Source organism: Schistocerca americana, chromosome 5, assembly GCF_021461395.2.
Source record: "Schistocerca americana isolate TAMUIC-IGC-003095 chromosome 5, iqSchAmer2.1, whole genome shotgun sequence".
Classification (NCBI taxonomy): domain Eukaryota; kingdom Metazoa; phylum Arthropoda; class Insecta; order Orthoptera; family Acrididae; genus Schistocerca; species Schistocerca americana.
This window is the reverse complement of record NC_060123.1, coordinates 568,606,108-568,619,010: the sequence shown is the minus strand read 5'-3', so window position 1 is coordinate 568,619,010 and position 12,903 is coordinate 568,606,108. Positions and strand designations below refer to the sequence as shown.

The following is a 12,903-nucleotide window of genomic DNA, read 5'->3' as shown; positions in this document are numbered from 1 at the left end:
GTCCATATAAGTGTTGTATAGAGTAAATTGAATTTACTGCCAAAAATACTCGTTTGAACTTTAAAGAAAGCGTATACTATTTCAATGTAAGGATTATAGAATTCTTACAGTCGATTTTTCTCAAGTATTGCGTTTTTCTGTTCGACCCTAGCAATTACGCTGGCGTGCACGCTGTTTAGGTTTTTATGTTGGTAACGCCACGCAGCGCTCTTTATGAAAATCACTGACTGTGCTGTGAGCAGTCTGTGGCTGGTTGGACTCATTGTTCGAATATTCGCTTGTGTAGTGTTGGGCAGTTGGAGGTGAGTCGCCAGCAGTGGTGGATGTGGAGAGATGCCAGAGTTTTGAGAGGTTACTATAAGCGGACGATCTGGACGTGTGTGCGTCAGAAAGAGTAAATTTATAAGACTGGATGTCATGAACTGATTATATATATTACTTTTAAACGCTATTGCCGGCCAATGTGGCCGAGCGTTTCTAGGCGCTACAGTCTGGAACCGCGCGACCGCTACGGTCGCAGGTTCGAGTCCTGCCTCGGGCATGGATGTGTGTGATGTCCTTAGGTTAGTTAGGTTTAAGTACTTCTAAGTTCTAGGGGACTGATGACCTCAGACGTTAAGTTGCATAGTGCTCAGAGCCATTTTAAACGCTATCAACGTGTGTGTGTGCTGTTTGTGGGAAGAGACCAGACAGCGAGGTCCTCGGTCTCATCGGATTAGGGGAGGATGGGAAAGGATGCGGCCGTGCCCTTTCAGAGGAACCATCCCGTCATTTGCCTGGAGCGATTTAGGGAAAACAAGGAAAACCTAAATCAGGATGGCCGGACGCGGGATTGAACCGTCGTCCTCCAGAATCGCTATTAAGAAATCTTTTATTTAGCTGGCAGTATTGGCGCTCGCTGTATTGCAGTAGTTCGAGTAACGAAGATTTTTGTGAGGTACGTGATTGATGTAAGGTATAGGTTGTTGTTAGCGCCATTCTTTTGTAGGCGTTGATTGCGTTGCGCTAAAAATATTGTGTGTATGTTTAGTGATGATCAGAATAAGTAAAGACAGAAATGTCTGAGTACGTTCAGTTTTGCTCAGCTGTTTGAAAATCAAATAACGTAGAAGTTTACCAGCACAGTAATTCATAATTTTCAAAGGGGAAGTTTCAACACTATGCCAACAACAATAGCAAAAGTTGTACACGTGGTGTGTATAGTTCCGATAAAGATGAAAGTGACTGATATAAGGCGGTGGTTCTGTCGATCTGTTCTACCGCTCTTTTTCTCCTTCTCTTTCGTGCTTCTTTTAGATAGCGATGTCCTGGTGGATGTAGGGCCATTGTTTTGGACACAAATGCACCTCATTACTTCAGCGTACGGCAGTCCTTTCAAAACGAGACAAGGGGAAAACACAGGGGCACGCCAACGACAGAGGCGGTGGCTGCTGGAACACGCACCCTACGCCGGGCGGCGGCTGTTTACGCAGCAATGGAGCCGCAACGACCGGCGCCGAGCACAACATGGAGCGATAAAGGCGTGGGCGGGGGCCGCGCTTCATACATAAGCGATGCGGAGCCGCCTGGCCCAGCCTGGGCAGCGGCGTCGTCTGCCGATACGGCGGGCCGCGGGCCGTACTGCAATTCCTGTCCCGACCCTCCTGGTCGCCGGGGGGGAAAACTGCGGGAGTTCGCGATAAGAACGCTGTAGTCTCTGCGGGTGACGTCCTCCTGCCATCTGGATGCAAACAGCGCTACAACTAAGGAACGGAGATCAGGAAGAAACGCATATGTCTAAAGAGTTGATATACGGGAACCTCCTGCGGGCTAAGTTGCACGAGGTAGCCACAAAATTTTCATCAACAAAAAAATGGTTGAAATGGCTCTAAGCACTATGGGACTTATCATCTGAGGTCATCAGTCCCCTAGACTTGCAACTACTTAAACCTAACTAACCTAAGGACATCACGCACATCTATATCCGAGACAGGATTCGAACTTGCGATCGTAGCAGGAGCGCGGTTCCAGAATGACGCGCCTAGAACCGCTCGGCCACAACGGCCGGCTTTTCATCACCCTCTCGCAAAAAGAAAGTTACGTAGTTAATTTCTTGTTTGTTTACTTATACGAGGGCCGTTCAGAAAGTAACCTCCGGTTGATTTAAAAAAATACACCAAGTTAAATAAAAATATTTTAATATATACATCTTACAACTACATCTTTGCACTATTTTTCTACATAGTCTCCATAGCGATTGAGGCACTTATCGTATCTCTTCACAAGCTTTGAAATTCCTTCTGCATAAAAATCACCCACTTGTGCCTGGAGCCAGCCTGTGACCGCATCTTTGAGCTCTTCATCGTCATCAAACCGCTGTGACCCGAGCCATTTCTTCAAATGCATGAAGAGGTGATAATCACTTGGCGCCAGGTCTGGGCTGTAAGGTGGATGGTTGATAACGTCCCTCTTGAAGGACTCAAGAAGGGCCGTTGTTCTGCGAGCAGAGTGAGGACGGGCGTTATCGTGCAAAAAAACGATACCGGAAGTCAGCATACCACGGCGTTTGTTCTGTAGAGCCCGTCGTAACTTTTTTATTGTTTCACAGTACACGTCTTGATTAATGGTCGTACCACGTTCCATGAATTCAACCAACAACACCCCTTTGGCATCCCAAAACACCGTTGCCATCAGTTTTCTGGCAGAAAAATCTTGCGAGGCTTTTCTTGGTTTGGTAGGCGAATTTGAATGTGCCCACATCTTTGATTGTTCTTTTGTCTCAGGGTTCACGTACTTAATCCAGGTTTCGTCACCGGTCACGATTCTGTTTAACAATGGTTCTCCTTCGTCCTCATAACGTGACAGAAAGTCTAATGCAGAGGCCATTCTTTGAGTTTTGTGGTGGTCGGTAAGAATTTTGGGCACCCATCGTGCACAGAACTTACGGTAACCCAATCTTGCTGTCACTATCTCGTACAAGAGTCTTAGAAATCTGTGGAAAACCAGTAGACAACTCCGACATTGAGAAACGTCGATTTTCACGAACTTTTGCATCAACTGTCTGAACGAGTTCGTCAGTCACCAATGATGGTCTACCACTAATCTCTTCATCATGAACGTTTTCTCGTCCACTTTTAAATAAACGTACCCATTTACAGACAACTCCTTCACTCATAACTCTTGGTCCGTACACGGCACAAGGCTCACGATGAATAGCTGCTGCAGAATATCCTTTGGCTGTAAAAAACCTTATGACAGCACGCACTTCACATTTGGCGGGGTTTTCTATTGCAGCACACATTTCAAACTGCCACAAAAACTAAACTAGCGCAGGTACGACGTTCACTCGACCACGGCTTGATGCCGACTGACCTGTTGAGTGCGTGAACGCACAGATGGCGTCGCTACTCCCCCCACAACCCGCACTGTGACCAATCGGAGGTTACTTTCTGAACCGCCCTCGTACATCTCTGAAACAGAGGAACTTTCTGGGGAAGACCAGTTCAGGTTCAGAAAGGATAAAGGAACAAGAATTGCACTATACTACTGAGTATACTGCAAAATGGCGTGCCGCCTCACGGCATAAGTCGATACGACGTTGTAACCTGGCCGTTGCATCGGCCGCAACGGAAGGCAAGACAAAGCTTGTAGTACACGACCATCAGTTGTGAGGCCTTGCAATTTTTATCTTCGGGATTCATAAAGAATCTTGTGTACATGCCCGCCCCGTTGGCCGTGCGGTCTAACGCACCGCTTTCCGGGCAGCAAGGAGCGCCTGGTCCCTGGCACGAATCCGCCCGGAGGATTTGTGTCGAGGTCCGGTGAGCCGGCCAGTCTGTGGATGGTTTTTAGGCGGTTTTCCATCTGCCTCGGCGAATGCGGGCTGGTTCCCCTTATTCCGCCTCAGCTACACTATGTCGGCGATTGCTGCGCAAACAAGTTCTCCACGTACGCGTACACCACCATTACTCTACGACGCAAACATAGAGGTTACACTCGTCTGGTGTGAGACGTTCCCTGGGGGGTCCACCGGGGACCGAACCGCACGATAACCCTGGGTTCGGTGTGGGGCGGCGGAGGGGTGAAGTGGACTGCGGTAGTCGTCGTGGGGTTGTGGACCACTGAGGCTGCGGCGCGGACGGATCCTCTCCGTCGTTTCTAGGTCCCCGGTTAACATACAATACAATCCAATCTTGTGTACAAGCCTCCGCTACTAGCTGATCTAGCCGACTTCAGAAACCGAGCGAGGTGGCGCACTGGTTAGCACACTGGACTCGCATTTGGAAGGACGAAGGTTCAAACCCGCATCCGGCCATCCTGATTTAGATTTTCTGTGATTTCCCTAAATCGCTTCAGGCAAATACCGGGATGGTTCCTTTGAAAGGGCGCGGTCTCCATCCTTCCCTAACCCGAAGGGACCTCTGACTCTTCACCAAATCAACCAACCAACCAACGACTCCAAAAACAGCATCGCTGCAGCAATTGCTCCAGACACACTCGTCAAGCACTGGGAAAATCTCACCTATCTACTTGATGTATGCCGTCTGATGAATGGTGCTCACACTGAGCACTTGTAAGAAAAGCTGTCTGAGTTGCTCTGTCATTTGAATGTATTATGTATAATTGTTCAGGGTGGCGCAAAATACGTGCTAGAAAGTGTTTCTCTACTACGGTTTAATCGTTCGCAGTAAATGATTCTCCTTGTGATATTGTTGTATTGTACCTGTGAATATTCTATGTCACTCACTGGTGTCTCAGTTCAAATTTTGGAATGGAAACAGTAACACGATAACAGCGGTACTATGTTCAGACAGCTGCTCCGCTACATCCCCAAAAAGTCACTGTTCGGAGCACAATGCATTATTGGGCCCATTTTTATTCAGGAACCTGTCACAGTAGACAAATTATAAAAAATAAAAAAAATGAAATGAAATGAGGGTGTGGCATTGATGGCCGGGAGGCCCCGTCCGGGGAAATTCGGCCACCGGGTGCAAGTCTTATTTCAGGTAACGCCACATTCGGCGAGTTGGGCGTCGGTGATTATGAGAGGATGATGATGACAACACAACACCCAGTCCACGGGCGGAGAAAATCTCCAAGCCGGCCGAGAATCGATCTCGGGCCCGCTGCGTGATAGGCAAGCACGTTAGCACTCAGCTAAGCAGGCGGACACAAAAAGTCCTGGTACATGACTTTGTACCGGCTGCACGCACCCGCCGAATGCTCTGAAACCACTGCTTTATGCCGGAAGAAGCACGTCCACACCGTACTGCAGACGTCTTTCATTTTCTTCAGGCGACATTCAGACATCGATTCGTCACCCTGGACACCTTAGCATTCACTGGACATGGTGAGTAATCGCACCCTTGTAGTCACTATCTCAGCCCTGTGATCATTTCTTATGGGGTTATTTAAAGGACAGAGTCTTCAAAAACGTTCCTACAACACTCCCGGATCTTCCTATTGCAATTTCCATACAGATTCGTGCAGCCAACAATGATGTTATTCAGCAACGTATCACGTGATTCAGTTCAAGACTCTACACACTCACTGTCGCACTTTGAAAACTTTCCGTACTAAATTTCAGGTTGTCTGCTATACCACAAATATTGTAACAACAATATATCACCCCTTATTATGACGTAGCAGACCAAAACTTTCTAACACCTATTTTGCGCCACCAGTTGAATATAATAAATGCTACAAAGCCTTATAACCCGTATATTCGTTTTGGAAAACTCTGTACTCGCGTTATCAAGTTACGTGCCTGGTGGGAGGCACATTTTGGCACATTAGTGTAGATATTTCAGTTGTACTCTGAAGTAAAACAACGAAGTAATGTAAGTGACGAGCATGGCGTGATGATGTCGGTTCAGGATGTCTAGGAACAACTACCGCTCAATTTTAAATGTTTGGTGCGTGCAGCAGGACGCCCATGTTGCAACACCTCATGAGTTAATCGCTTGGTCCGCGCAGGATGCAGCAAGTTACCACGCGCCACTGGCACAGTTTGCGGACCAACCTGTACTGCTCGTTTAAGATGGCGACCACGTGTTCTTTTTGAGTTCTCATAAATACATTCCACGTGGTCGCTTGGGAACAGTGATGGCTCTCAGCACTATGGGACTTAACATCTGAGGTCAACAGTCCCCTAGAACTTAGAACTTCTTAAACCTAACTAACCTAAGGACATCACATACATCCATGCCCGAGGCAGGATTCGAACCTGTGACCGTAGCGGTCGCCCGGTTCCAGACTGAAGCGCCTAGAGCCGCTCGGCCACTCCGGCCGGCAGAACAGTGATGACCATATACTATTCAGCGAAGGTAACGACGAAATCAAGAAATATCACCAATTATTTTGAATATGACACAGGCAACAGCATTAACGTTTTGCACTTAAAAGTGATTTTCAGCAATGGTTCTCGTAAATTTAACACATTTCGTAAACCAAGCGACATTGGTTGTACAGCACATAACTCATTGTGTCATCCGTTGGAATAGAAAAATGCATATTTTCACGCCATGACAAAATGTGTCAATGAACTGCCGCTTTCTAAAAAAGAAAATAAAGTCTGAATTAATAACGATTAAAACTGTAGCCGCTAGTACTTGTTACTCTGCGGTAATATTCGATGGAGTATCCAGAAAGAAAGTTAAAGCCAAACATAGACATAAAAATAAAAATAACGTTGGAGAAAAAAAATCAGATCAGAATAATTCGTTATAAATTACTGGACTGTTTGTGCATGTTATTTCTATAAGAAACTGTAAGAAAAACGGAAAATTCATCAATTTCTTTTGGTTTAATCGAGTCGTTTTCTGAGATGATGTTTATTGAACTCGATCAGTGCAAGGGTTTCATATTAGACTGATTCTTCAACCTCAGGGATTCACAATTATTAACAAATATTCTACACCGAACATTTCTGGGGTATATTGGTACTTTCAAGATTTTGTACATTGATGGTGTAAATGAAACAGACATTTCTGAAGATGGAGCTGGATATTTATTTTAATGGCTACTTTTCGCCATGTTCGCTGTATATACAATTTCTAAACGTACCCTAAACATTGAAATGGGCATAGGCCATACATATTCGGGGTGTTCAAAAAGTCTCTCCGCAGTGCCGAATGATTGTTCCCATTTTTCAACGAAACAATAAACGCACAACGATACTGCAGTGATATTCTGTACCCATTCATATGAGAACTCGTGTTAAGTGAAATAATTAACGGTTATTTTCAACAAGATGGTGTAATCGTGCATACAGCTCGCGTTTAGATGTCACTGCTTGCTGATCTTTTTGGTGATCGCATAATTTCACAGGGGCTTTGGCCTCCACGATCGCCTAACCAAACACCACCTGACTTTTCTTCTGGGGTGCAGCGAAAGAAACTGTCTATAAAAACAGTCCAAAATCCATCGACGAATTGAAAACTGCAACATCCACTTTCACTGCTTCTGTTACAGAAGAAATGATACAGCTTGTATTTGGAAACATGATTAGACGAATTGAATTGTGTATTCAACAACAGGCCTATGATTGCATACATCGCAAGAGCCTACTCAATTGTTTAAGGGAGTTTGGCATAGCAGGGAAACTCATCAATCTGATAAAGATCTGTCTGAACGAAACACATGCAAAGGTGAAGATGGGATATCGCGTAACTGAGGAATTTGAAATTGTGACAGGACTCAGGCAAGGAGATGGGTTGTCCCCTATCCTGCTCAACTTTGCCCTCGAGAAGATCATACGCGATACCTTCCAAGAGAACGAAGGGACTGAAATCGAAGGAAAGAGACTGGCATACTTAGCCTATGCAGACGACATCTGCTTACTCTCTAGGTCGGAAGAGGAGTTGGAGCAAATGACCAAAGCACTACAGGAGGTTGCCAGCAAATTTGGGCTAAACATAAACGAAGCTAAGACAGAGTACCTCGTTATGACGCGTAGTCATTGTCAGACTGCTGATCATCTACAATCACTGCGGGTTGGGGACCATTCCTACAAGAGAGTGCAAGAATTCAAATACCTAGGGGCACTTTTCACTGAGAACTCGTCATGTGAAGCAGAGATCAATGCCAGAATACAAGCAGGAAACCGATCTTACCACAGCCTAGCACAACTGCTTCGGTCCAAATCTCTCTCCAGACAGTTCAAGATTCGACTGTACAAAACCCTGATCCAGCCTGTTGTTCTATATGGCTATGAGACATGGAGTATCCGGAAACAGGACTTCCATAAGCTCCTTGTCTTTGAGAGAAAGGTGCTTCGGAAGATCTTCGGTCCGGTTCTGCATGCAGATACAGGGGAATGGAGGATCAGATACAACCAAGAGCTTGAGGAACTATACCAGCAGCCCAACATAGCAGGAGCTGTCAAAACCAAACGAATCCAGTGGGCCGGCCATGTGGCCCGGATGGAGGATCACAGATGGCCTCGGAAGCTCCTGGTTTTCACACCTACAGGAAACAGACCGCCAGGGAGACCCAAGAAGCGTTGGAGGGATGGACTCCATGAAGATTTAAAACAAATGTCAATAGATGTGGACGAATGGCGGATAGCAGCAATGGACAGAATACAGTGGAGGAGGAGACTTGTAGATGCGTGCGGTCCACTGGGCCTGATCACATAGTAGTAGTAGTGGTAGTAGTAGTAGTAGTAGTAGTAGTGGTATTCAACAACAGGGGGGCACTTTCAACATTTCAGGTGAAAATTAGAAAGTACAATGAATATTCAATAAATAAATAATTTGTATATCACTTCAGTATAATCACTGTTGCATACGGCACTGCGGAGAGACTATTTGATCTACCCATATTTTTTTTATTATTTTTTTTATTTTTAATGGACTTGTAGTCCGGGGTGATAGGTTACAATACAGCATCACCGGTCTATTGCGGTCTAGCTGTGTCGGTGAGGCAGTGAATTTCCACAGGGCAGTGACTGCGTCACTGCAATTCACTTTGGAGGTGTGGCGGTGGGACTTGTGGTCCTGTACCACCCTCTGACGGTGATAGTACTACATGAGTCAGGCGGAAAAATTTTGCCTAACATGGGCAGGTGAAGGTGTGGCAGTGGGACTTGTAGTATATTTATCTTAATAAGTAATATACAAGTTTTCTGTTAAAACCGACTGCGAGAAAGAAAAAAGCTGTTCTGTGGTTTCATTTTCTTTCTCGCCTTTAGTTTTAACTACGACATCAGAGCATATTAACCGTTAGACAAATTGTTTCTCCCATCTGTTGTTTCTCCTTACAGAGAGTGATTGTCATTGATGTTTAAAAACCCCCGAATCGACTTAGGTAATGTTGAGACAATTAATTTAATGTAAGACACATGGGGGCGCTAGTGTCGGGAAATATCGCAAAAGTGGACGACAATAATTTGAATGTGTGACCTCACCAGATGACGATCGGCGCCGTGACGCAACGTTTGAGGTTATCGGTCTGTTGCACCGTATCATCCCAACCCACATGAAGTACTGACGTCGGTGTGGTTTTGGGCCCACGTGCGCGGCTTCGGCACGTGTGGCTCAGGGTTCGAGATTTGCATCAGACAGGCAGTATTTTAGCCAATGCGTTGAACAATTACGTGTTTACGTTGAGGTAAGATTTACTACGTTATTTATCGGTCTCGTGGGCCCCGCTGGTTTATTGCCAAGTACAGTGCAACAAAAACCTATGGCAGTGCTTCACTAGTACAAGGGTATTACTTCCGAAATACGTCATGATCATTAGTGACCTACGTTTTCTTTAAGAAATATATCTGATAAAACAACAAAAGAAGGGACAAAAGAAAAGATATACAAAATAAAAACAGCTTTCAGTTGGTAGCATTAAGGATAATAATTTTGTAACTTCTACGTGTACTACAGATCTCATTTACATAAGGTATTCGAAATTTGAACTGTTTGCTCGAATGCACACATTGCATCCGTTTATCATCCCTTCACGTCCAACTTGAACCGCTGCACCTGCGGCAAGTTACGTCATCTGGTGACGCCACATGTTCAACATTACTCTTTCATTTTTGGAATATTTCCCGACATGTGTCTCACGTTAAATTACATTTCTCAGCACCTCCGTCGCGCTAATAAGAATCACCGCGAGGGCGGGCGGTGTAGACTGCGAAAAAGGGGGGGGGGAGGAGGTGGAGGAGATGGACTGACGGAGGAGAGGAAGGTTATGCAACGTACATTCCATTCCCATACGTATTCAGTAACTGCGAAGCATTGCCAGGTTCGCCAGTAAATGTGGAAACCCTAAATAGAGGGTGTTTATAAATGAATATCGGGGTTTAACGCTTTATAGTAGTTATTACATTAAACTTATAGTTATAAATGATATGTCAAATGAAAGAGCAACTCAAACCTTATAAATTTTCAGTGTGAGCACCATTTATCACACGGCACACAAGTCTATAGCCAAGCGCCGGATAGGCCGCAAGGGGCCCAGTGACAGGGATTGCTTTGCAAGGCCTCCACGTTCACCCGACCTAACGCCAGGCGATTTTTTCCTTTGGGGCTTTATCAAGGATCGTGTGTACGTGTCTCCGCTGCCAGCAGAGCTCCCTGAGTTAAGAAACGGGATTGAAGCAGCTGTTCCTACAATCACTGAAGACACACTTATCGTCCGCGCGGGATTAGCCGAGCGGTCTGCGGCGCTGCAGTCATGGACTGAGCGGCTGGTCCTGGCGGAGGTTCGAGTCCTCCTTCGGCCATGTGTGTGTGTTTTTGTCCTTAGGATAATTTAGGTTAAGTAGTGTGTAAGCTTAGGGACTGATGACCTTAGCAGTTAAGTCCCATAAGATTTCACACACAACTGAACACACTTATCAACGTTTGGGAAGAAGGCAGCTATAGACTTGATGTGTGCCGTGTGCCGAATGGGTCTCACATTGAACATTTATAATATTAAAAAACTAAAAATCCGCTTCGATTGCGAAAAAAGCACCTAGTGATAACCTAGGTTTCGGCGAAGATAACTACACCTTCTTCAGAACAACAATAAAACCTACAAGTGCCTAAGAACACCTTTGTCAATGATTAAAAGAACACCATAGATATACATTTATAAACGAAAAAAAAGGAAAACACAAACAGTAAATATGTACAAAGTCAAAACCACTACTTAACTTGATGGTGTACGCTCCACCTCCTGCAGTTTATGGCGGGTCATGACCCATCGAACATAGGCCGGTGTGAGGTGGAGCGTACAACAAGTTAAGTAGTGGTTTTGACTTTGTGCATATGTACTGTTTGTGTTTTCCTTTTTTTTCGTTTATAAATGTATATATGTGGTGTTCTTTTAATCACTGACAAAAGTCTTCTTAGGTACTTGTGGGTTTCATTGTTGTTCTGAAGAAGGTGTAGTTATCTACGCCGAAACCTAGGTTAACACTAGGTGCTTTTTTCGCAATCGAGGCGGGTTTTTAGTTTTTTAATATATTAACCAACGATTGCTGACGCGCTGCGATGTAGAAGGTTCTGAACATTTATAAGGTTTTTGGTAAAACTGTGAGTTGCTCTTTCATTTGACATGTCATTTGTAACTGTAAATTTAATATAATAAATATTATAAAGCGTTAAAACCCCGATATTCACTTATAAACACTCTGCACATCTAATTTACAAATTACCAATGAAAATTGTTGCACATTGTAACTGATGTACAACAGATGATGGGGGAAATGCGTATGCAAATAGACGTAGCACCTGTACGCAAAATCGTTTCATTCAACTTAATTTGTTTTTAATGATTTCTTATATTAGTGGCAAGTTGAGGAGGTGCGTCCTTTCAGGGGGACCCTTTACAAATGTGAGTAAAAGGTACGAGAAAGCATCCCATCTACCGGCCACCTCCCGCAGCGACTCGCTTCGTCCCGGGTCGCCCGGAGAACACATCGAGCGCCTTCCAGTGCGTAATCAGATAGCGCGCACGTAACAAAGGGCGGACCGGCGCACGCACCTCTGCGTGGCGAGACCGCGGCAAGCCGTAAACACTGCACCACCGGCCCGCGATGGATCTACGTTTCCACCTTTTAGCGGGGAGAGAGAGAACGCTCCGCTTCCGGTTATTTCGAATCTGCGTCCAGATAGCATCGGCGCGGCTGTATTGAAAGCGTTCGGGGCCACCTTTTATTTCCCCCGCGGCCCGAGAGACAGAGAGAGATACGGCCAGCAGCTGCCGTGTCGCGGCGCGCAGATACGCACAGAATGCCGCGGCGCGCGCTGCTCTGCATAGACCGCTGCAATTAACGAAATTCTGGACGGCCAGAGGCGCGCGTGTGCGCCAGAGTGATACACCCCGGGGGAAGAGAAACGCGACGGCACGGCAGGGGCGGGAAAAGAGAGGCTCGCGTCCGCGCCGGGCGCATTCATGAATACGAGATTGCTGTCCGCGGCGCCGAGTTACGAGCTTGCTGAACGGGCCGGCGAGATGTGTTTACACTGCATGCAAATTCATCGCGCCGGAAAGCAATATAGGCAGCGCGCGGCCGCCGTGCGCCGGTTGTCGTGCCGCCGCTGTCCCCGGTAATTCCTTACTCCACGGGCGGCGCGAAACGTCACACCGTGTTGGCACAGCGAGGGCTCACACGTGCCGCAAGCAAGGGACGTCCTCATCAAACAATCCCAACTCACTTCAATTTATGGCTACTCTTGTTATCAAAGATGCAGCTTTCGTGTACACTGTGAAAGGGTCCTGTAGCCACCTTTCATTAGTCCGGTAGCCCATTTTCATTACCATTTCTCTTTCTTTTCCTTGTTTCTCTATTCTCTTTACTCTCATAGTAGTGTGATTGAATGAATGTGGTTGTGTGTCACGTTGCTAGACGGTGGCGTAGTCTGCTGCAGAAAGTCTGCGATAGTCGTACAGATTCAGCAGCAGTTGCACAGAATAGCCAACTCTCGTAGTGGT

At 45.9% G+C, this 12,903-nt stretch overlaps 1 protein-coding gene across 1 annotated transcript in view; it reads right to left on the bottom strand.

Moving 5' to 3' along the window:
- Positions 1-12,903, bottom strand: part of LOC124616542 (neural-cadherin-like) — a 323,640-nt gene that overhangs the window by 236,958 nt on the left and 73,779 nt on the right. The window lies entirely within an intron of this gene.